The sequence below is a fragment of the Galleria mellonella genome, unplaced genomic scaffold (assembly GCF_026898425.1).
Source record: "Galleria mellonella isolate WM207_F2 unplaced genomic scaffold, CSIRO_AGI_GalMel_v1 utg99, whole genome shotgun sequence".
NCBI lineage: Eukaryota > Metazoa > Arthropoda > Insecta > Lepidoptera > Pyralidae > Galleria > Galleria mellonella.
The window spans coordinates 3,374,937-3,401,772 of NW_026442184.1; the positions used below are offsets into that span (position 1 = coordinate 3,374,937).

Sequence of the window (26,836 nt, forward strand, 5' to 3'; positions counted from 1 at the left end):
CGTAGGTGTCGTAAAAGACGACTAAGGAAACTTAATGGTCAAGCAGTGGACAGCAGCGTCCCGCTTAAAACATCTCTAAAATCCTAACTGCGATTGCCAACTCGCCTGCCAAGCGTGGTAATTATCGGCTATACTTCTCTTATGGGAAAGGTTTATATTCAGCAATGTAAAGTTAACGGTTGAAATAACAGTAATTTTCACTTTTTTCATTTTTCAGTAGTGGGGGTTGCATCCTACGAAATCGTTCCAATCATTCTGTCGATGAACGGTTTTATTCCAACCAGTCTGGAACAACACCTCAGACGTTTGGGATTCCGAGGCGATTCATTTCCGGGAAAGATGCAGACAGCGGTGTTCTTAGGTACTGCCCGCATTGTAAGCTGGTTTCTTTCCCTGGAGCCCGGAACTCTGGCCGACTGTGATTTTGCAGGGGGTCTTTTTTTTATGGGTGAAAATGGTATGGTAACTCCGCCTGCGCTAACGGGATACGCTGGCGGAGCACCAGTGAAGGGTGATAGATGAGAATGAAAACAGGCCAGTTAGCCCATCATGATGAATTCATCAGGAATTAATCATGATAGTTTCCAGGGAGAACCGCGAGGAGGTCGACCTGGTTGGGTATATTGCTAGCAATGAGATTCTCAGTCTCCATTACTAACAATCTCTTTCCCCCCTTTACAGGGGGTCAGTTTACCATCTCTCTTAAGAATTTTAATAAAGTTAAAAATAAATTACCTGCTTCTTAAATCCTCATGTAGAATGTGATGGACAGAAAGCCAATCTATATAATAATACTATATAGTATGTAGTCTTTCTACATTTACAGGTAAACTATCATTATACCGCCCCATCGTTTTAAGTAAGTAAATAATAATAACTCTAAACTCAATTGATAAGTCTGCACATGTTTCGTCTCAATCGATAATTGAATCTAGAAGCATGTGGCAAGCTGCTGAACAGTCTTTATGTAGGAACGACTGTGTTATTTATATACTTTGCATAGTGATCGTTTATACAAGGTTTAATAAGGTAATGTGTTTTATATATAATATTGTTTTTTACCTATTGAAATATATAATGCGTCTAGATGTTTTATTTATTTATTTATTAAACTTTAATACAGTGTAAATGGCGGACTTAACACAACATGGCGTTTTCTACCAGTCGACCGTAGACAGGAATAATAGAACATATAATTGACGGTACAACGTGATGAACAATATTAAATTAAAACAGTAACATTAATTATACAATTAATTACCAAGAATTAATTAAATATTTTTGACGTAGATAAGAATTTATTTTCTTCTAAAGTTTGATATTCTTTTTACTTATTTTTTTACGATAATTCTTCATTTATAAATATTATTGACAGTCAAATTTGAATTTTATTCAGTTTTTTTTTTATAAAACTTAGAATGGCAAACAAGTTGACGGCCCACCTGATGGAAAGTGGTAACCGTCGTCTATAGACACGAGCAGTAAAATGGACATAACAAAGTATACTGTTTCGCCCATGATAGCCCCCATGCCTTGCCATTCTTGAGGACTAAGGTGATATTTCTCTGTACCCTGTAAATTCATGTCATATCCCACCCTTCAAACCGAAACATAGACATGCAAACACAACTGTTTCATGGTAGAAACACGAATAGGACAGAGGTACCCAAGCAATCGACTTTTGTACAGTCTCTTGCGCCAGCATTGTACCAGTGATACGTAAGTGAAGATGAAGTAAAATTTTTTAGTAATGTAAACTAAAGGTCAGCTTAACATGATGTGAAAGAAAGGTGCTTGAGTGGCACCCTCGTACGGGTAAATGCAGTGTAGAACGACCTTCTACTAGATGGAGCAGTAATTAGTAGATAATACAATTTTAAATTAAATATTAGATAATTTAAAAAAACATAACAGAAATGAAAATTTCCTTCTTTTTGTATTAAATTAAAAATAGGGTACACATAGCCATGCCCTTGAAATTGATATCGTGATAGGAATGTCCAACATTCATCGATTGTTCAGACAAAGTGCTCGCAGCAGAAACTGTCGTACAATGCCGCCTAATTACCTACTTATATTAATTAACTGTTACATACCCAATTACTTAACTCGAACGTGTCTCAACTCAATAATGGCTTACTCAATCGAGATTAATGCGCGTCGCACGGGAATCGAACACAATACCTTTTGTATTAGTCCAATGATCATTGATGGATGAACGGGCATTGTTGTATATAACATATTAATTTGTTTGTATGATTGTTGTGAGGAGTTATGTTTATATCGTGTTTATATTATATAGGGTGTTTTCTTTATTAGTGATTTTGTAATAAGTTCATTTGCAAGAAGAAAAAATAATGGAATTTAATCAAAGAATCATGCATCTCTCTGTATAGAACAGCTACGTATAAATTATTATATTGTATATATATATATATATATATATATATATATACAATATAATACTCGTATATATAATAAGAATCGACCATCCTTCTTTTCCCGTGGGTGTCGTTAGAGGCAACTAAGGAAACTTAATGGTAGATTGATGGGTAGCAGCGTTCCTCTTAAAACATCACTAAAAGCCTAACTGCGGTTGCCAATCCGTCTGCCAAGCGTGGCGACTACTGGCGAAACTCCCTTATGGAGAGAAGGTTTCGTTCAGCAGTGGACAGATAATGTTGATATAAAAAAAATTATGATGATGACATATTTCTAGTTTCTGGTGATATATACCATATTAACAGAAAATAAAAATATGGGTTAAAATTCTCGAAATACATAACAATCTGGTAAATAGGTACATAATATTATTGTAATTATGTATTAAATTGTTTATAATTACTCCTCTCCATCCAAAGGTTGTCTGGAAGAGATCGCTCTTACCAATAAGGTCGCCCATTGTTTTCTCATTGTGACTATTTCTTGTAATTGTTTATATTTCTAATAAGTTTACTACTGCAATCTTTTGGAGGAAACAATAAAGAGTATCTATCTATCTATCTATCTACATACCTATTATTAATACTAGTACTAACTAACAGGCTAACTGGCCTGTTTTCATTCTCATCTATCACCCTTCACTGGTGCTCCGCCAGCGTATCCCGTCAGCGCAGGCGGGGTTACGCTGGTAATACCATTTTCACTCATCAGAAAAAAAAAATTCAATATATAATGTCGAAATGAAGCACCCGATCGAAATGAATTTAGATATCCGACTGATATGGGTGAGACCGGAATGTGTATTTTTTTTAGAGTAACCGTATAGATATCGTCTATTGTAACCCAATATATAGATATCAGAACGGTAACGATATTACTTGTACCCATGCCTAAACAATACTTTAGTAACGCACTGTGTAATAATTTATAAAAGCAGGCTTAACTAATTACTTGCAGCACAGTTTATATTACAACATCATTAATGATTCGATTATCAGTCATTGTTAGTAAAAACACTGTCAATGTCATTATACGCAACATAGATGTGGAGTGATTCGCGATGGAGTTACAAAACTGCGCTCTTTTTGTCGAAATCTAATCGTAATTTTGTTTTGTTTATCGACCGACTTAGATAAATCATTTATACGCGATTCGGCTGTAATTTATTTTTAAGTTTATTTCAAAAGGAGGAAATTTTTAAGCATTCGTGTTTCTACCGTGAAGCAGTTGTGTTTGCATGGCTATGTTTCGGTTTGAAAGATGGGATATGGCAGAGAATTTACAGGGTACAGAGGAATAACACCTGATTCCTGAAGAATGGCAACGCATAGGGAGTATCATGGACGAAACAGTATACTCTGTTATGTCCATGGTACTGTTCATGTCTATAGGCGACGGTTACCACTTTCCATCAGGTGCGCCGTCAGCTTGTTTGCCATTTTAAGTTGTATATAAAAAAAAAGAAAAGCTCTGGCGATATCTTCACCGATTCTACACTGATATTTATAATTCTTTTTAAAATGAATAGGATTTGTATTTTAATTGGCGTTGTAACAATTTTATTACAAAATTACTACTTTCTGCGGAAAAAAATCATAAATTTATCGACGTACAATAATAAGGATTCCTAATAGAAGATTAAGACTATCTAAACTAGAAGTATGCGATATCTATTTTCTTCAAAAACGCCATGAATATATTAATACGTCACGTCATTAAGTCATCTAACGTAACACATTTTGACAGGGTATCTTTGATACTGGCACCATTACCTTTCTAGATAACAATACTTATTTTATGCACAAAGTAGGAGGATAGACTATTAACTACTTATTAAGAGCAGTAAATTGTCACATAAATTACTTATACACTATTGCTACATCTATTTGTATTAATGTCTGTCATCAGAACTGTCAAATACAAGCTATTACATTTATTTAGACTGTATCAAATATTCAAGATCACAGCTTCAGTTGTCCCACAGCTGGTAAGGAAATGTGGGCGAGAGCTAAGTCTATTGTGGTCATTTCTCAAATTCCTGCAACTATGTATGTACTACGCTGCAAGGTAGAGGATGTAGCGTTTTAATAGGATTTATAATCGATGAACTGTAATAAATTTTGTATGTATTGATTTATAAGACTAATGAAAAGAAATGTAATGTAGAATAGATGTAAATTTCGTATATTGTTAATAATTTGCACGCCGACATAAAGGCAGAATGTATATGGGAAATGTAAACCTCTTTCATCTAAAACTACCTACATTCTAGCAAAATAAATTCATTTAATTTCAACTGAAACAATAAAAAATGTGATAAAAATTCTAAAATTTAAGTTTACCATTTATTATTATGGTTTCGGTTATTTAATTAATTCTGTTATGTTATTGATAACTAAATAGTATATCTTTTCTTAATTTTTGATTTAGTACTTTTTAAATACTTTGCACATTTTATTGGCTACCTTTTAGTATTAATAATTAAAAAAAATCTCTTTTAAAATATTGGATATTTTAATAAACGTTGACCACGTTTAAGAAGAGATTTTTACTACATTACATTACTGTATATGGTATTTAAAAACATAGATACCTTGAGAGTAAAATAAAACACAAAAAATTGAATTGGCTCTAATTTTTTTTGTATTTTTTGTGTAGATATTATTTTTATAAATCTTTTTGCAATAGTATTAGGTACTTTATATTGGGCACAATCTTCGGTAGGACTCATATTGATTATATCAAAAATTAAATAGTTTTATTTCTTTGGAATTATTAATCGCTTTCACCTATAATTTGTACCGAAAGTTCAGGCCATATTTTTCAACGACCTATTGTTTGTGAATAGGCACAGCATACATGTTTCGGTCAGCGGCGCTGCCTCACATTTACTTGTTCGAGTGCAGCATGCATGAAATAAATGTATTTCAACGCAACATTGAAAGCTTTGTTTCTTATTTTATAGGCTCTTTTGTGAGATTACTTATGTACACAGTGATACACTGTATGTATAGTTGGAGAGAGTTTATGATTATAATGACAGATATACTTACATAATAAGCCTTTGTCTTCCGCTTGTTGTTTCTTGGCAAGAGTAATTTCTAACACATTGGGATCAATTTAATTTTTTTTATGCAACTTAGAATCGCAAACAAGCTGACGACCCACCTGATGGAAAGTGGTAACTGTTGCATATAGACATGAACAGTACCATGGGTATAACAGAGTATACTGTTTTGCCCATGATACTCCCCATGCGTTGCCATTTCTGAGGACTAAGGTGTTATACCTTATGAAAACATAACTGTTTCATAGTAGAAATCTGAATGGGACTGAGGTATCCAAGCAGACGACCACTGTTTAAAGTCTCTCTCTGGTAGATAGTGTTTTGGTAACTATTTTTTTAATGCGCTATATACGTTGGCGGAGCATCAGTGATCTTCACCTATCATCCGATAGGTGAGGATGAAAGCAGGTCAATTGGCCACTTGCGGCCAATTCAAGAATTGACCATGTAGGAGAGAATTATTATCTGATGAATCTAGTAATTATATTTATTACATTTATTTATAATTTATTTATTCTTTATTAACCATATCACAAAAAATGTTTGATACAAAAGGCAATTATATAGTTACTGTCTAAATTATATATTTTTTATATATAATTCAGCATTTAAAAACAAAACAAAATTAAATTTAATGATATTGTATTTCGAAAGTTTGTAGCGATGGATGGATAACTGTTTGTTAATCTTTCACGCAAAAACTACAAAACGCAATTGAAAGAAATTTAGTACACGGGTAGGTTATATTCTAATTTAGCACATAAGATATTTATATATTGATTCACGAGGGTAAAGCCGCGGAATACAGCTATATATATATATATATATATATATATATATATATATATATATATATATATATATATATATATATATATATATATTCATTCCCACGGTTGTATGGAAATTGTTGTCGGGACCAGTTGACCTGGTAACTTCCAGGAGCGCACAATGTGACCGACTAACGTGCACTATAAAATGTAACGGTTAACGTTTAGTACATTTTGTGCAGTCAGTTAATTTAAATACTTGTAGTTAAACTATATTGTCATGTCATGTCGTATAGGGAGGTCAAGGATATGGCCTGGGATAGAGGTGGCTGGAAGAAGATGCTTGAATTAGTTGCACCGACAAGAGGAAACTCTTAAATGAAAAGAGAGAGAAACTTTATTGCCATAAGCTAAATATATATATATATATACATATATAATAAAAAGATAATATAATAAACAATACTAGGGCCGTGTAGTCCCGGCATAATATTCCCTTCCTTTCTTGTGGATGCCGTAAGAAGCGACTAAGAGAGGGCGAGGGATGGGCATCGGTGTGTCCCTCTTAAAACATCTCTAAGGTGTAACTGCGGTTGCCAATCCGCCTGCCAAGTGTGGCAACTACTAGCAAAACCCTCCAAGGGGAAGGCTTATATCAACAGTGGATAATTAAAAGCTGGTAGGTTGATGACGATGAAGTAATATAAATAAATCTGCATAATTTCTCTTCTAATTCTTCGGTCTTATCGTAGGCATCTACGACTTCTTATTTGTCAAGAGACTTTAAAAAGAAGGAGGTTCCAAATTCGGTTATATTTTTTTATATTTCTTACCTCATAATTCTGTTACTAATACCTCATAGGTACGTAGCGGAAATATTTATTGCCTGAATGCCTGAATGTGACAGAAAGTGACCTCTGACTACCCCTCATCTAATGGAATCTGTTATTTATTTATTTATTTAGAATATAATATCAAATGAAGGCGAATATAATACACACACAATGCCTTTTATTTATATTTCTTTTTATTATTATTTTTAATAAGGAATTTCACGACTGACTCTTGGCCACAGCAAAATATCAGTGTTTTGCTCTTTTAAGGGCAAAGCAATAAACTGAGTTGTGGCCATTTTGTGTTACTATGGCACACGCATGAAGGAAAGGAAAGAAAAGAAATTGTTGGTTTATATATTTAGTTTTTTTTTTTGTTTTGTTGCTTTTTTATTTTCATTTTTTATCTCTTTTACCGTGTATTATGTGTATGTTTTTTTATTGTAATTTGTGTGCTGTAAGTAATGTAAATAAATTATCTATCTATCTATCTACTTCTAAACAGATTTAGGAAAATTATTTTTAATCTAGAAAGATATACTTACAGATTGGTCCAATAGATATTTTATCAAAATTGATTGAGTAGTTTAGTTTTTAGATTAAAATAACGTGTTTTGTCACAATTGAGGGAAATATTTTGTGGGACACAATTTTAAAAAAAGGAGGCTTTTATCAATACATTTATTCTTTTTAATAATTAAAAATTGAGTACCACACATAATTTTTAATTATTAAAAATTTACATATACTTACATATTATATAAAGAAGGTAAGATAGAAAGAAGGAGGGGGAGAGGGAGACCGAGACATAGTTACCTCAGGCAGATCAAGGAAGGAGTTGGTGTCGTGTCGTATCAAGAGGAGAGAAGAGACTCGCTGAAAATCGTAGTGAGTGGCAAGAGCTCCACCGACAAGAGCGCAGCTCTTAAATAGGATAGATAGACATATTATATACACATTATATATTTACATATACTATCTTGTCTTGTATAAATCATAAAAGTTCTTTTATTATTACTACGTTATTACTACAACTTAGGAAGTAACAGACATTGGATGAATATCAAACACAATTATTCATTCAACGTGAATGAATAAATCAATGTACACAGGACTAGTTCATTAACTAGATCTATTTACATTTAAATGAATTGCATATGATAGAGGTAATATCCTGTATCGTACATTTATACATTAAAAAAAATACTTTTTTTTTATTTATTTATTCATAAACAAAAATTTGTATTTGAATGTCATAGATACAATAATTTCATACAACACATAAAATATAAATTAATTTTTTTTTATACAACTTAGAATGGCAAACAAGCTGACGAATAGATGAGCAGTACCATGGACATAACAGAGTATACTGTTTCGCCCATGATACCCCACATGCGTTGTCATTCCCGAGGACTTAGATGTTATTCCTCCGTACCCAGTAAATTCACGCCATATCCCACCCTTCAAACCGAAACACAGCTATGCAAACATAACTGCTTCACGGTTGAAACACGAATGGGACAGAGGTACCCAAGCAATCGACTTTTGTACAAAGTCTCCCTCTGGTAGATTTACTTTAATTGTTTAGGCAACTAATTAAATAACACCACCGCTTGGTTTCGTGGACAATGTTGTATTTTGTTAAATGTGGGTGTAACCTTTTGTAAATCCATCCTTCTTGTAAATAATTGTTGTTTCATACTATTACTTTATTCAATCCAATTAGAAAATATAACGTATTAAACTAAGTTTTGCGGTGCCCTGTGATCCCAGCATAGAATGCGCCACCCCTTCCTTTCCTGTGGGTGTCGTGTGAGGCGACTATGGGAACTTGGTGGTCGAGGGATGGGCAGCAGCTTCCCTCTTAAAACATCACCAAATACTAAACGCCGGTTGCCAATCCGCCTGTCAAGCGTGGCAACTACTGGCAAAACCCTCTTTGAGCGGGAAGCTATTTATGTTCAGCAGTGGACAGTTAATGGTTGATATGATGATGATGATGAAACTAAATTTTGCTCTCATTTTAAACTATCCAGTGACGTTTGAGACTTCTTTCAAATACTCGCAAAGTAGACTGGAAGACATCTTTATTTAAAAAAGTCCACCATTATTACAATTTTCTGATTGGACGCTGCTCTTTTATGTATGAAACTTTACCCTATATGCTAAAAAGAATTAAAAAAAGGAAACAAATAACTACACGTATATATATTTTTGATCCAAATTTTGTATGAAAATATAAACTTTTTTTATATAGATGTTTAACATCCAAACAAATTGAAGTGGTAACAAAAACTAATAATATTACAAAGAACACCTTGTCCGTTAATTACATAACAAGGTGTGTGTATCATCACGCCGGGTCGATTGGGAGCTTACCGTGTATAAAAAACCAATCAAAAACCCATCAAACAAAAATTAAGTTTGACGCCTTCCCATTAACTTGGTATCGGTAATAAGCTTGTCGACTTATTGGAAGGAAGACACACGATTGTTTTGTTCAAATTAATGCAGATGAAGCAGTCATACTTTTTACGTCACTTGCTTTTTACGTTACCATAAAGCGGATTCTTTAAATCAAACAATAATAAGTTTTAATAATTAAATAAGATTTTTTCTCAACAGCACATTTTTCATTGCAAAAAATCGATTTTAACGGAACACACATAATAACTGACGAGATGGTTCATATATCTATCTATACAATAGAAATATTTGAATTTAGAATATATTTTTTTTTAATAGTAAATAGCAAACATACTGTCTACGGTTGAAAACAATTATATGTTCTAATTTCAAATGATAATTAGTCCTTGGGCTGAGAGTATTTGTGACGTATTTTATTAAATTATGTTTTTTTTTAATATTACACCGCATATAGGTATATAGACAGTTTGTGTCCTCAACAAAAAACACATAACAACAAAAAATAGTAACCGCATATATCCAGTAAAAATGTATTTTATTAATCAAATAGTTATATATTATTTATATTTGTTATGTATAATTTTAATACATCTCGCGAGTTCTAAGAAACAAGTTCCGTACTATTAGAAATTTATTTTGACTACATTGTACCAGTGCCGTCAATGGTATTGTGTTTTAATGATGGCCACGCCTATCTTATAAAGCCTTCGCTAAGGATAAGGATTTTGATAATATCTCAATTGAATTAAGATAGTGTACCCAGATATTATTATTACGTTACGAACATTATAGTCATGGTGTGTTAGAACTCATTCGATATGGTGAAAACATGATTTGGCTTTGTTATTAGAAATCTTGTTCAAATTATCTTGGGATATTAATGGAATGACGGACTATTATTAACAGCTATTACTTACTTGTGTTAGAAGAAAAAAAATTACTTTAGATAATGAAAAAAGTGAGAGAGTGAGAGTTCTAGAGAGTGCGAAGATATGAATGTTCAAAGAAAAATTGGGTAGACAGGTAGGTTATACCCATATCCTAATTTAATAATTTATAAAGTGACTAGTGATTCGGCCCGACTTCGTACATGTAGATACAATAATTGAAAATAATATATGTTGTGAAATAATATATAATATAGTTTGTAAAATAAATAAATAATACTCATAGAGCATAGGTTACCCCTTCTTTTCCCATAGCTGCCGTAAGAGGCAACTAAGGGTGGAGGGATGGACAGCATTGTCTTTTTTAAAATATTACGAAAAGTCAAACTGCGGTTGTCAACGTCACATGCCAAGCGTGGCAACTACTGCCAAAACCCCACTTATGGGGCAGGCTTATGTTCAGCATTGGAGAGTTAACGGCTGTATTCAACAATAATAAAATAAATAAGCATTAATTCCCCCTTTTTCATCATATTTTCTTTTGGTCAATAAAGTTATATAAATAAAAATATTTAAATTGAAGTAAGTTATGTAATTTTAGATAGATAAATAAATACTTTGAGTCATTTATTACACACGTAAATTAACGTCTGAATTCATAAAATCAAATTAATTACTTTTATTTTTTTAAATATAAAACAAAAGATAAAATAGAAAAATATATTTTAATTTGTGGTAAAAGTACTGTCCTTCAACACGATATAGGTCAAATACTTTTTTTTTTAAACCAGTGCTGCGTGAAGGAATGATAATTCATAACTAATTTGAGATGATCACAGCGGTGGGGTCCGAAACTCCAAACGTGGATAGAAATAAACAAAAACTTACACACACCATTAAAGTTATAGTCAATACAGTAACATCGTATAGTTAAATTTGAATAAATAATAGCTGAAGCCGGATACAAATTTTAAAGGATCTTAAATTGTTGGTTAAGTTAATACGTGAAGCAAACACATTGTACCCCTTTTTACGAAAATTGCGCGGACGGAGGAGTATGATGTTTGGCACACTTATAGTTTATATAGAGAAGCATTGCAGAATGCCAATATATATTTTTTATAAAAAACATTACACACACTACCATGTATTTGACACACACGCATATATATATATATATATACTCTTTTGTTTATTGTTAAAGTCTGCGTTCAAATTGAGAATAGATTAATATTGTTTGTCTTTTAATATTATTTGTCTATAGCCTTAATGAATGTGAAACATGACCATAATAAGTTCGTTTATATACATATGTTATGGTCGAATTTCGACCACTAGTCTTATTAAAAATGTCAAACGCATTAAAAATAATTTTTAGCTATTTAATGAATGTATGAATGAGTATACTTTATTTCTATTATACAATATAAGGTATAAGCAAGACAATAAATGTAACGATACATTTGTACAAGTACAGTAAGGTGGTAAGTGTTTTGTCATTGCCTTTTGTGATAAATTCTCAAGTTGAAAGGTACGTGACAAAACGCTTCAGTAGCTAAAATAGGTTCGTATGAGTTAAACAGGGTAACTTTTATGAGGATATGTTGATAGCGATAAGACCACCTATAAGATATGTACATATATTAACCTGTATTTTACGTTACTGTATTTCATTTGAATTGTTCAATTGTCATTGTATATTTTTATAATTCTGGTGCAATAAAGAGTAAATAAATAAATGTTTAAATTTAATTTGTAACGGTTACATTCTTTCACCTTAGAAATCTATATTATTGAGTAACTTAGACTGTATTTTTTTAAATAAAAATATTTAGATCCACTACTTACCAAAAAAAAAAAAACACTTATCTATTTGCCGATGAGATGCCGAGGCGAGTCGGTAGTGTTTGATAATTTCAATATAATGGAGTAAACTATGACTTTAGGGCGGAAAGGGGTCATTACTAACGACCCCTTTCCGCTGCTAACAATTTACCCTATCAGGTCGACCTTCACGCGGTTTCCAATATAAACCGGGCCAACCGATCTTTCATACACTATCATCCCTCACTGGTGCTCCAATAGTGTGAACCGATAACGCAAGCGGGCTTACCATTTCATTTATACATATCAAAACAAAACCTACGGCTTTAAGCACATTACACAGCTATCTACATACGCTTGCTACCAATAATAATAAAAAAAAAACACTATTTTGACATCACAGATTGAGTCTGATTCGTTACACGCGATCCGGCGGCTAAGTACGACCTTCTCGCGCGACATTCCGAACGAGTTACGAAACCTTGCAGATAGATACATCAGTATAATTATCAGGTTGCGAATTACAAACTGGGGCGGTTTTTTGCGTGTGCATGCAATATGAAGTGTGAAATAAGTGTATGAGATCCTTTTTTGCACTGGAAAGGTTGTATTTTTTGATAGTAAGAATGGTTTCGATTGCGTAAAATCTATGGTTCAAGCTCGGATAAATTTGGAACTAGATGGCGTTGTGTGATATGTGGAAAAAATATACAGGGTATAAACAAAGTTATTTATTTATTTATAGAATAGTGAAGTTTATAGCTATAAGAACTTAATAATTAACTCTTCTTTGTATGATTTTTTTATTGGTGAAATAAATCATGGTGATATAATTCACGTTTAAAATTAAAGGAAAAATGGTTACATGGGGACATTAAAAAGGTATCCAGACACGATCAACTTAAACTGAACTTGTTCTTTTACATATTTTTTAGGCATTTAACGTTATGATGGAAATTTCTACCATTATTCAATATCTTATCTTATCTCTGAAAGAGATCTCTTCCATTTAACCCAATAATATATTATATGTACATTAACTCTGTAAAAATTATATACATATATATATATATATATATATATATATATATATATATATATATATCAATATAGTCAAAGAATTTTCAAAATCAGATCAGTATTATCAGAGATTACTCCGAACATCGAAACACACGAATTTTACCACTTTACAATATTAGTATAGACAATTCGTATAGTATTATATTATCTGTGGTATAGATATAGACAATTGCAATAAGACAATAGTTGTCCTAAGCGGTGCCCTTCATTTGTGCAAATCTCTACTTGAAATACTTCCAAACAGCAGGGCGGGGCAAGTACATACTTACGAGTATATATACAAGTTCCAATACGCACAATCGTGAACTTTTCGAGTCATTAGCAATAGTGTTTTAAGGTCGTATTGTGGTTTACGGTCCTACTGTTATGGTAGGGGGAGGGGGGAGGGATTATTAGTAATATATACTACCAATTCCATTGCTGGCAAATAGGATTGGTAGTCCACATTTCTAACAATAATGTATGTCATGGCTTTATCCATTTAAATAAAATAAAAAGATATCCTATAAGTCAATCTATGGGAAATGGTTTCGCACAACATACGAGTATGTATATACAGATACTAACAGAATACTTTGATAGCAACCCATATGTGATTATCCATATAATGTATAACAAAACATATAATATTATATTTATATTTTGCCCATATAGGCCCGCTTATTATCGTAGAGAGGTAGTTACTACATAATATGTGTGATAAACTATGTGTGTAAAGATATATATATGTCTAAATTGATTATGTAGCTAAAGTTTATAAATTAGTTAAAAGATTTGTAAGCAGAAGAGGGCCCATTACTTCACGATACAGGGAATACTAATAGGGCATAATGTGAAGTCTTGGGAACAAAATGTATTATTATACTTTAAGAGTTGACACTGCTATTTAATGTATATTGATGTTAAGATTGTGTTAAAAAAAATTGAATTCAATTGTGGCGAAACCAGTTATTTTGATTTAAAAACTGAACTACTGAACCGATTTTGATAATATTTCTATGGAATCAATCTCTAAGCATAGCCAGATTTAGAAAATTCTTTTTCATATTGCAGATAAAAAATAATTTTCTAAATCGGTTTACAACTGATACAGTTATGAGGTAACAAAATAACAAAAAAAAAACATTACGATCGAATCGAGAATCTCTTTCTTTTTGAAGTCGGTTGTTAACAAGAAACGTATATATACAACCACTAGAAGTAATTACGCAATAAAATAAAATAAATATTAATTGTATTGTATAAATATTTACAATACATTGTCTTTTTCCAAAGTACCATTATCGACAGGTATAATCAAAGAGCTATTTTATAATGTATAAAAATCAAATTTAATAATTTGGTTGCACAGATTTTATACAAACAGCTTTTTGCTCGAAGTGACGAACGTCTGCTTGCCATTAGGTACATTGTAGTCACTTTGACTAGTTATGATAAAAAATAACTTTTTATTGATATTCAAGTCGCATCACTTCGCTTACTAAATTAATACATTGATTCAGATACGGTCCTATAATATTTGATAGCGTAATAATCCCATTTTGAATAGACCAGAGCCTACGTAATGAGAAAGTAGGTAATTAAATTTGTTTTTTATTATGGATCATGGGTGGGCCAGAGTGGCGTAAATTATTTTTTTATTGCCTCGCTGACCTCTTTACTGCGATCGTGTTCTGATGGAAATTAAGTTAAAAAGGAAGGATCAGTACCTAATTGACTCATCTATAGGTTTTTAGATTGTATTTTGTATTCTACCCGTCCGACACATAATGGAAGGTAGTGTTTTTAAGTGACATTCAAATGAAGAAAGTTTCTCAATTTGTTAGAATTTATGTGGATATATATGATTATGTTGCCGTTTTTGATAATTATTTTTGCAATTGGTATGTTTTAACTCATCTGTTGATTCCATAATTTTGTAATGATTAAAAGGTGTCGTTGTTTGCGGAGTAAATAATAGATTGCTGGAAGTAAAAAGTTCTATCTACCGCATTTTTTGGAAAAATTATAATAATATATAAGTAAATAGTATAATTAAATATAAATAAAGTCAAATATTATAAAGGATTAATTAATCCTTATAATATTATAAGTTACGACTTTCACCTATTTATCTTAATCCACAGTAATAATTTTTAATTAGGTAACCCTATCATGCTCAATGAGCATATTTTAAAAAAAGTATTAAGAATGAAAGTAGATGGCTATAAGAGGAGAGGAAGACCTAAAAAGACATGGATGGATTGTGTGAGGGACGATATGGCCAGAGTGAGAGTGAATGCGGAAATGACTGGGAATAGAAAAGAATGGAAGAGGAAAACATATTACGCCGACCCCAAATGATAGTTGGGATAAGGGTAGGAAGATAATGATGAACCCTATCATGCTCAAATGTATGAAAAAGTTTACCAGTTTTTTTTAAAGCATTTGTATGTAGACACAAACTATGTATATATTATTTAAATAGTAAAAAGTAGTTACTGTTTCTGATATTGAAATTTTTATTAATCTTTAGCCAATTTTCAATGTGAATTGAAGCAAGTGATATTTAAATTTGATTTACGATTGTTGTTATAGTATAATGACCTTTAATAGGCGTAGGCAGGTATAGTTAAATAATAAGTAGATCGCGTAGATTAATCAATAAATATAATTGACTTTATTGGTTTGTTCTTTTTATGCAACTTAGAATGGCAAACAAGCTGATGGCCCATCTGATGGAAAGTGACGAGATTGGTGAGATTGTGTCCAATTAGATTTTTATTATATCTTTTATTTGAACCTAAGATCGGACATACAACAATTTTTTTCAAAGTATTTAAGTATATCTGTGACTTAACTAGATAAGAATGCAAAATTTTTGAATTTTCCATTCAACTTTATAAATCTAGGAGTTACTTTCCGGAAACAAACCAAATTGAAGTCGATTTGAATTTGTATGCATAATTTTCTTTTATAATAAACTTAGGTTGAGTTTAGCTGGTTTCAAGGTTTGTTCCGCATCAGATATAAGATCACTTAGCACTACCTCATATCCCGGATTCGCGCAGTAATTGATGTTGCCGACAAACGGATAAATATCTGATATATATCAATCATAATGGCAATGATTTCGTTTAGTTACGGGCGTGCGTGTCTAAATTTTTGTTTGGTTCGCGGTAATGAGCGTGTAATGTTTGTTGTGCAGCAATTTTTTTTTTAGATTTAAGTCTTATATTATATAGATAAAGCATCGAGCCTCAAAAACGGATTAACTTTTTGTTAGCTAATTGTCAAATTAGTTGACTCGTTTTTTTATGTGTTCTATATATTTACGCATAAAACATATCTTGACGTAATATTTAATAAATAAAATAGTATTTTAAATATTTATCACGCAAATTTGTAAGAAAAAGTTGACCAGTTTTTCTCGAAGCAATTGTATGGAGACACCCTATCTTAATAATCTATGGTTTACGTGGTATACGAACAAACAGGTTTATGTCCCGCAAAAATAGTTACTTCAATTGTATTAGAAACAATATGGAGTCAACATGGCATTAAGTATTATTCGTTGTAAAAAGAATTTTTAAAATTGGTTAGTCAGTAAACAATGTCCATTTTTTAAAGAGAGTTATAAGAACGTAATTAAGAATCTGCACTGCCCTTTCTTTTCACAAAACTGGAAATGAATCTAAAAGAGTTAACGCAATAAAATAAATAAATATTCAAAGTATTTAACAACTATTTATAATATGTCTCTGTCCAAAATATCGATATGGATCATAAAAGACATAGCTACTTTAATGTGTAAAATTTTTGGAATCAATAAATTGGTTGCATAGATTTCATATAAATGGTTTTTTGATCGAAGTGACACAAGCCTATTCCGAACATTATATTAAAAAGCGCATCATTTTGTTTTTAAAAAGTATATATTTTTTTAAAACTGTTTTGCAATGAGACTAAGGAAATAAGCAACAATTACTTAAGTAGATGTTATTAATCTATGCGCATAACATACAAAAAGATTTTTACTATTTTTATTTGATCTCGTTTAAAAATGGCTAATAATCACAGATAAGGACTCTTTAAGGAGCTAATATTTAACGTTGCGTGTTCAATTAACCGCCCACTTGCCAATGCTGTCAGCACACAATGGTAGGACTTCCGTGTTGGTGGTCAAATGAGCCATTTGGACGGACAGGTGTGTGGGGACGCTTAATTGGCTACCATGTTCCATGGTAGGTATCTGGGTTGTATCGACGTATTGATGCGGTTGGCACGGGTAGAACATGGTTGATTTTTATTTCTAAACGACTTCCAGTAGAGGGACCTTCGTAATTTGTACAGTTTTACAGTTACATTAGTTAGATAATTAATATTAATTTTGTGATCGTTTTTTTGTGGCGCACAAAACTCTTTGTTACGAAACAAAACCTAGTTATAGACAGTTTATTTCGTAGTTCTAAATTTAAATATTTTCAAATTAAGAATTACCTTCATCCACGAAATATTTCGTAGTTTAAGTATGTGTTTGTGTACGATTTAATTACTTTTTTGCAGAGCAAAATGTACTTATGTAATATTTATTATTATTATTATTTATTGCACTTATTTGCAGAGATTGCATTACATTAATCCTTCAGAAGCAGAAGTCGATGACCCCACAATCCCTTTGCCACCTGCAAACTAAACAACGAAGCAAACGGAGCGAATCTAGATAACGGTACGAAATGATAAACTGCCCGACTATGATCGGCTTGGAATTGGGTCGGAACCGAACCTACTGCCTACCATTATAACAAGATGTATCGTTTCTTCGTTAATACCAGTAGAGGCTTTATGTTTAATTCTATATAAGCTATCGCAAATCCAGCAAGTCCCTACTCTTTAAATATAGTGACTCTCTGATCTGTGGTCCTGTCTTAATTTATTAAGCTATTTTTTTTTTTATTTACTGTACAAGATTCAAGATTTTTATTTGTGCAATATGCATATAAATAAGTGCAGTAATAATGTTAAGCCTGTAAGGCGTACAAAAACATGTAGATATACAGACAGTTCAAAATTACACATACAAGTCAATTTTATATAATTATAAATCATTATTACATGTTATTATAGTTATAGTACTTTAGAACGTACCAATAAAAAAAAAACATTTCGCGCCAAAATGATTCAATTGTTCTTAAAGAAATACCTATTTAAAAAAAAAGATCATTCTATTATTTTAAATTTCGAAAACCATTATGTTTGATAAGGAACAAAAAAATATAAGTATTGATTTTTTACATTACCATTTTTTCTTTGCAGAAACAAAATCTGAACGTGAACATTTTTTTTTAATGAAAATTATTATAAAAGATGGTACAACCATAGTAAATTTTCTCTTAAATATTGGTTTAAACGTATGGATGAAGTATTTGGAAAATTAAAAAAAGGTTTTTTCTAACCATTTTTTCCTGTATATTATTTTCTTAGTCACATATTGTATCCAATTTTATACAATTTTACAACACTATTTACTAGATGCTATCGCTCCTGCATATAACAACTAACACGTTAATTATCCACATAGTGTGAAAATGCTCCCGCATTCCACTACGTGAGAACTGTCTTTTGTTGTGTGGCACAAGTATTAAGAGTAGCGGGTGACGGTTTTGTTATTGTTATAGTAAAATTTATTTAATTTTTAATATTACAAGTCAATATTGTCTGCCATCAACAAAAACATCATATATAAACGAAGCCTTATTACTTAATTTTTATATATAATAATACTAAATTTTTTCTTAACAATAAAATATTAAGTATTTGCTGAGTTGTTGGGATACAGCTGTCATTTTTTTAATGCAAATAATAATATTTCTATATAGGTACCGTCGTCTATATACTAATAGACGACGGTTATCATTTTCCATCAGGTGGGCTGTCAGCTTGTTTGGTATTGTAAGTTGCATAAATAAAATTAGTTCGAACCATTAAGAAGTAATAAGCAAACAAAGTAGTAAGCATAGTCACGTTTGCAATCATTGACGTTAGCAAATAATTTATAAAATTTGTCTTTAGAATATATGAAAGAAAGAAAGATATATATTGAAAGATCCGGTGAGTTTTTCCCGTTTACAAGGTCTGTTTATGATATTTTGTTCGCAGTTACACTAATTTCATCACCCTTTTTTATCGCTGTTTCTTATAACTTGTACCACATAGATACACAAGACAGATTGTAACTTTACCGACAGTTAACAATATAAATTACCATCTAACGAACAACCATTAATGCCAGATTGGTCGCGGTCGAAATAAATCCTACCGTGTTTTTGTAGTGACACTATTGAAATTATTTGTCGAGGTATTTGACCTCGGGTTGCATTCGGGATATTAATATGATAAATTGTGTGTTATTTGTGAGCACACGTTTTATTATAAAATGTGTAGCTGCAAACTTTGCTGTTTGCTTAATTATTCAGTTATGTTTGCATGGCTGTGTTTCGGTTTGAAGGATGGGATATGGCAGTTAATTTACAGGGTACAGAGGAATAACACCCGAGTTTTCAGGGATGGCAACGCATGGGAGGTGTCATGGGCGAAATAGTATACTCTGTGATGTCCATGATATTACTTATATCTATAGTCGACGGATACCACTTTCCATTAAGTGGACCGTCAGCTTGTAAAAGAAATTTACCAGGGAGAGCTTTTTTGCATGCAAAGTAATCTGCATGGGTACTATAGTCTCACTTTTGTTTTTGCAGCCAAGTTTGTTTGTCTCGCATGTTTCGGTATAATGAAAGAGATAAGAACCGAACGTCTTATAGTTAAAAAATAATAATAATATGTGGCTTAGCATAGAAAGAAGATACTATATGTAGCTTCATTCCGCATTAGTATAGTGCTTACAATGCCATCTATATTATCTTATCATACTTCTGTTTATCTTGTATATAGTAAAAAATAAATAAAGACATTAATGAGTATCATTTTTGGTGGAATACTTTATTTTTTGTTTATAATAATAATTATTATTATAATAGAATTTCATTGTGCCTCCCATCAAACTGTTTATAATTTACTCCTCTCCATCCAAAGGTTGCCTGGAAGAGATCGCTTTTAGCGATAAGTCCGCCCATTGTTTTCTCATTGTGATTATTTCTTGTAATTGTTATTTATAATAAGTTTACTATTGTAATCTTTTGGAGGAAACAATAAAGAGTATCCATCTATCTATCTATTATTGTGCTAAACGACACGACACGGTACGACATGCTTACATTTCTTAGAGATTTGAATTTAATATGGCAAAAGATAAGCCTATTGCTTTTATATATGTCCGCACTAATAACTCAATAATCTCTCTGTTGAAGTGAGCATCATGTGGAATATATAGAAATATATACATAGAGGACGGTTAACCGCCACCGCTTATGTTTCCGCTATCGCTCCGTTAACGTAACATACTCTCAACCTAGTAAGCAAGGCCGCGTAACGCGTGGGAACGTAAAAGTAAATCGCTAAATTCTGCTTCATTAAATTTGTTATCTTTATTAGCTGTGCTTTGTGTTTATAGAATATGCTAATAGTGGTCACTCTACTGTTCTATATTTGTATTATACTAATATTAAATTCCGGATAACATATTTCGGGAAAATAAACTTTATACCATTAGCAATAAGGACATTATGGCAAGTACAATACGTGCAGAGGCTTTCTCATTGAAATGTCATAGCACATAAATTATGGGTACGATATCAATAAAGTAAATGGAGTATTAAAAACCGCAAATGCTAATTTGGTGCGGTTAATTTAAAGTCGTGATTAAAAGTACATTGTTTAATATTTTATTCACACATAATCAGTAATGTCAAATGTAAAGTTTGTGTTTCTTTTCGACCGACACAAAAATAAGAGGCTGCACTGTAGTTTTTTTTTTGATGGGTGAAAATGATATGGTAACCCCGCCTGCGCTAACGGGATATGCTGGCGGAGCACCAGTGAAGGGTGATAGATGAGAATGAAACAGGCCAGTTAGCCCATCATGAATTAACCATGATAGTTTCCAGAGAGAACCGCGAGGAGGTCGACCTGTTTGGGTATAGGCTGCACTGTAGTTTATTGTATGATATGATATGCGATATGATTATCGATTCAAAACTGTTTTTTTTTTTATTTCGATTAAAGGCATTATTTTTAGGTTAGCTCTGTTTGTTATTTTTTTTATACTTCAGAGGTGGCAATAAATATACAGTCTCCCTCACCAGAGGGAGACTTTGTATAAAAGTTGTTTGCTTGGGTACCTCTGTCCCATTCATGTTTCAACCGTGAAGCAGTTGTGTTTGCATGGCTGTGTTTCGGTTTGAAGGGTGGGATATGGCGTGAATTTACAGGGTACAGAGGAATAACACCTGAGTCCTCAGGAATGGCAACGCATGGGGGGTATCATGGGCGAAACAGTGCACTCTGTTATGTCCATGGTACTGCTCATGTCTATAGTCAACGGATACCACTTTCCATTAAGTGGACCATCATCTTGTTTGCTATTCTAAGTTGTATAAAAAAAAAGCCTGTCTGATGGTAAATGGTTACTGTAGTCTATGGACGCCACTAGGGGTGTCACGTACATGTTGGCAAAAACTGTTTAAAATTTATTATTTAGTTACTAATCCGATGAATATTTGGATGGATGGATCAGCTGTTATTGAGAGTATAGATGCATGTATTTGAGAGTATAGATTTCAGTATTAGTGAAGCGTGGTGTTGATTGTTGATGTTTGAATGAATTTTGAGCGATATTAAAAATTTTGCATGACTAATCTTGGTAACATTAATCGCATTTGTATACCTAATGTTATAGACATTTAAGAATGCTATAAGGCAAATCAGACCAACATTACTAGTATGTTGGGCTCCACTATCGTCTATTTAAAAGAACATATTTGCCTTAATATCCTATAAAGATCTATAAATGAGTTTAAATCTTTTCTCAGAAGAGGAGCTTATCTATTGCCATAATGACTAGGGAGCTCTATTTTCTTCTGTTTAATTCCCTAAATCATCTTTATGACATCCCACCATCACAACAATAAAAAACTTACATTAATTTTTAACTAACTTAAATTTAATAAAAAATAGGAGTTTCTCAATTCGGTGGTATGTTTATTTTTGTTAATTCATAACTACGTAAGTTATAAATCGATTTGGAAAATTCTTTTTTATCTGAAAGGATATATTTTCAGACTGGTCTCATAGAAGTTTTATCAAAATCGGCTCAGTAAATTACTGTTTCAATCAAAATAACTGGCTTTTTTAAAATCATAACAATCGATTTTGCCACGATTTTTTTAATGGAATAGATTTTTGTTTTTTTTTTTTAATGGAACACAATCTAAAATTATTAATCAAGTTTAAATTTATTCATCTAAAGTCGATCGTGCATCGAAAATGACACCCGACTTACCTGTACTGATGACTCACCGAATCTTTAATCTCACGATAGAGAGAGAGAGAGAGACAAAAAAATAACGCACGCGCACTGATTGACGGTTCAATTAAAAATAATTTCGAGAGTGAAATCATAGACATCGATCTTTTGTTCGGCACATCACTACGGACGGCTCGAGCTCTCTCAACATAGTGTTGTTACATTTTTCTTTTGTGTAAAGATAATTATCGACACCGCTCCGACATAAAGGAGCTATTTAAAGATCGTTCAATTACCAATTAAATGGATGTGTTTTGTTGGTTTATTGAATAATTAGAGGCGATGTAGATGATTCGATTTATTAAAATGTATTCATTCGTACTGCATTCATCTTTGGACCACCGTAGATAAAGGATTTTTATTGTTCTATTGTATCTATGACACAGTTCATTGTTTAAATAATCTGTATATAATTAAAAAAAAGTTGAGTCTTTATAGATTTTATTGTAGAATTGTTTATTTCTTAATACAATTTAAGAGCTTATATTATTTCATCGAAGTATGCAGGAAATAGTATTATTTGATAAATTACATATATGCTAAATGTAAAATAGGTAAATTTTTTACTCATAAATGGCAACATTATGTCGTCGTCTGCGTCTGGGGACTACTTTCATGAAAAGGATTTTATATTTGACACCCGTTCTAATATTATAAAGTCTCCTGTGTGCTAAGTTATCTCTTTATTGATAAAAAATTTTAAACTCTCATAAACCTGTTTTAGTTATTGAACTATTTTGTCTCCTTCTTTTACACTACATTCCAAATTTAAAAGAAAGTGACAAAACAGTGTAATAGTTAAAGTAGATTTGTGAAGGATATAACCTATCCAACCAAACTTCAACAAACTTCATCATCAGATTATCAAATTTCATTGAAATTGGTTCAGAGGGAGACTGTACAAAAGTCGATTGCTTGGGTATCTTTGTCCCATTCGTGTTTCTACCGTGAAGCAGTTGTGTTTGCATGGCTGTGTTTCGGTTTGAAGGATGGGATATGGCGTGATTTCGAGATTTACTGGGTACAGAGAAGTAACACCTGAGTCCTTAATGTAGACAAACGAACAATTGACCCGACCATACGACCAGACTGATGATGAATAGTAAAATAAATTAAAATTAGACTTGGTATTATAGAATTGGGTTCATAGAATGATGTCGATTTGTCATCAATTTTATTTAAAGAATGTTGTTGTAATAATTTCAATAAAAAAAAACCTTTTTTGTTTTGTTTTTATGAGACAGATAGAGACTGTTACGGGAGCACAGATCACTATAAGTAGCTTAATAAAAATGATCTTTATTACTATAATTTGTGGTTCAATTTACATTGACGGCGCGTACTAGGATAAATTCAATGAGACCATACGAATTATAATAATGTATTTTCATTACGTTCCCGACCTACCACAAGCGTCCTGCTACTTTCTACTCTCGCCGGCAAATTTACAAGCTAATCTCAACCGTGTATCTAAGCTATAATAAAGTATACATTAACTTGTACTATGTGGATAGTAAAATAATTCTATCTCTACCTGGCGATCATTATCGATAGAGGTCTAAACGGCCTTCGGGACAGAATAACCGAAGATTTAATTTAGTATGTCATTATTAGTAGTTTATGTTATAAGGAAAGACATTTGTTCTGATAAAGTATAATAAGTTAATATAATAAATATTTATTTATTAAGAATATTTTTATTATATCAAAACGAGAAGGTTCTCGATTTGTCTGTATAATTTTTTTTACGTCACGCAATTATTTCGGCTTCTGAACCGATTCTAATATTTACTCACCAGAGGGAGACTGTATAGAAGTCGTTTGCTTGGGCACCTCTGTTTCATTCGTGTCTCTACCGTGAAGCAGTTGTGTTTGCATGGCCGTGTTTTGATTTGAAGAATGGGATATGGCAGTGAATTTACAGGGTACAGAGGAATAACATCTGAGTCCTCAGGAACGGCAACGCATGGGGGGTATCATGGGCGAAACAGTATATACTTTGTTATGTCCATGGTACTGCTTATGTCTATAAGCGACGCTTGCCACTTTCCATCAGGTGGACTGTCAGCTTGTTTGCCATTCTAAGTTGCATAAAAACAAATACTTTTATTATCGTGGTGATCGCGTATCAACGAACAAAGGCGACCGGAATTGTTTTTTCTTTGCTTAAAAAAATTATTTAAAAACTAATTTTACAGAATGCCTTATCCTTTTTGTTCTTGAACTAATAATCTCTATTTGAACATTCCTTTTGGACTCTCCAACATAGAAAATAAAAATTAATTTTTAAATATTTCTATTGCAATATAAGTTGACAACAATATCCAAGATTCAAAATGGTAGCGAAGTCGTTGCTGAAATTAAACGTACGTACGGACAAATTTAATTTGTACTGTTAACATTAAAATTATATTATTATAAAATGAAAAAGGCAGTTTTATATTTAGTCAAATAGTTAGGTAAATAAAACTGAAGTACACCCTCTCACCTACTTATTAAATTTATTACCTTATCGCCGACAGTTATCACAAAAAACTGTTGTAAGTAGGTCCAGCTTCATAATCTGCAACAAATAATAATAATATTACAAAATTGTTACGTTACACTCTTTGTGAGTTTTCATCATCAGCATCATCATTTTAGTGATTATTCGTCCACTGCTGGACATAAGCCTCTCCAATAGACTACATAAGACATGAGGAACGAACGGTATTGAGCTACCTGCATGCACTAAGTCTCTGCAATGCGTTTGAGGTCGTCACCCCCCATCTTGTGGGGAGTCGTCCTACACTGTGTTTGCCCGTACGAGGTCACCACTCAAGAATCTTTCTTACTTTGTGAGTTTCACTAGTTATTATTATCTGTTCGCGACTTTATGTGATCAAGATAAAATTTAAGATGTAGGTAACAAAAACAGATAAATGAATTAACTTTCAAATTTATTACATAAATGAATAATTAAATAATATTACTACTATGATAATTCTATTTATATCTTTCGATGTTTCAAATACGGACAGTTTATTTCTTCAATGTAAAAATTATACTCACTATTAATACTCAACGTTACAACTAGATGGCGTTCTGTAAAATTAGAACGCAATATCGTTTGCATTTCACATATGATTGTAATTCTTTATGTCAATTTTGAATGCAGTTTGTTTGTTACCTTTTCAAAAACGTTTGTTTTTGAGCAATTTTTGATACCCGGTTTGAAATAAACCGAGTAGTTAAAAAATAAATAAATAATTTATCAGATAAAGGCCTTTTATTTACTTAGTGTACAGCTGATCGTTTGTGTCATGGAGATTTATCCGTGTATTTATTGACTATTGTAACAGATTATGACAAGCTTGAAAGTGTAACTGTTCAATATGTCGTCTCGCCCACCAATTGTTACGGATTTAATATTCATACAATATAATAATTTGTGTGTGTATATATATATACATGTATCAGTTTTTTATACTGCAAGTAGACTAAATTTCATAGGATCAACAAGGATTATTATATTATAACAAGGATTATTTTTAATATAGGTATATTAGCTTTTTAGGTAGTTATTGTAACAATGGATGAGAAAATATCAAAAATGGCGCATCGTTATTTTGGATGAATGCGTTTACGTTTTTTAAAATATTTAATTTTAATGTACGTATTTTGATTCATGCATTTAAAAAATATATAATTTATTAAATAATAGTATATTAATGAAATCAAACAAAAGACTCGGATACTTTAAATATAAGATCAGAGCCTAAAAAAATTGTTTAAGGAAGTAGATAAGTACTACTATAGTTACTATAGTTAATGAAAACAAATTCTGGGCCCGAATAAAGAAACGACATGGAAGACTATATATCGCGTTCTAATTTTTGAGCAATGCCATCTAGTGGCATTACTTTTTGTTTTTAAAATATTCTTTTAAATTAAAAGTGCTATATCTTTATAGCTACATATATATATATATAGATCTCTTTATTTATAATATATAAAAGGTTATTTTTTATATAAACTTATTATATATATAAACAATTACA

The 26,836-nt window shown here is 31.8% G+C and overlaps 1 protein-coding gene across 2 annotated transcripts in view; it reads right to left on the bottom strand.

Annotated features, from left to right (window-relative positions):
- The window catches only part of LOC113521407 (uncharacterized), a 142,038-nt gene that overhangs the window by 32,890 nt on the left and 82,312 nt on the right, over positions 1-26,836 (bottom strand). Inside the window, exon 2 of one of the 2 annotated variants that reach the window (XM_052902938.1) lies at positions 25,305-25,359. The exons of the other annotated variant lie outside the window; for it this stretch is intronic. The gene's annotated coding sequence lies outside the window, so the exon portion shown is untranslated. The remainder of the gene's footprint in view (positions 1-25,304; positions 25,360-26,836) is intronic. 2 annotated transcript variants of the gene reach the window in all.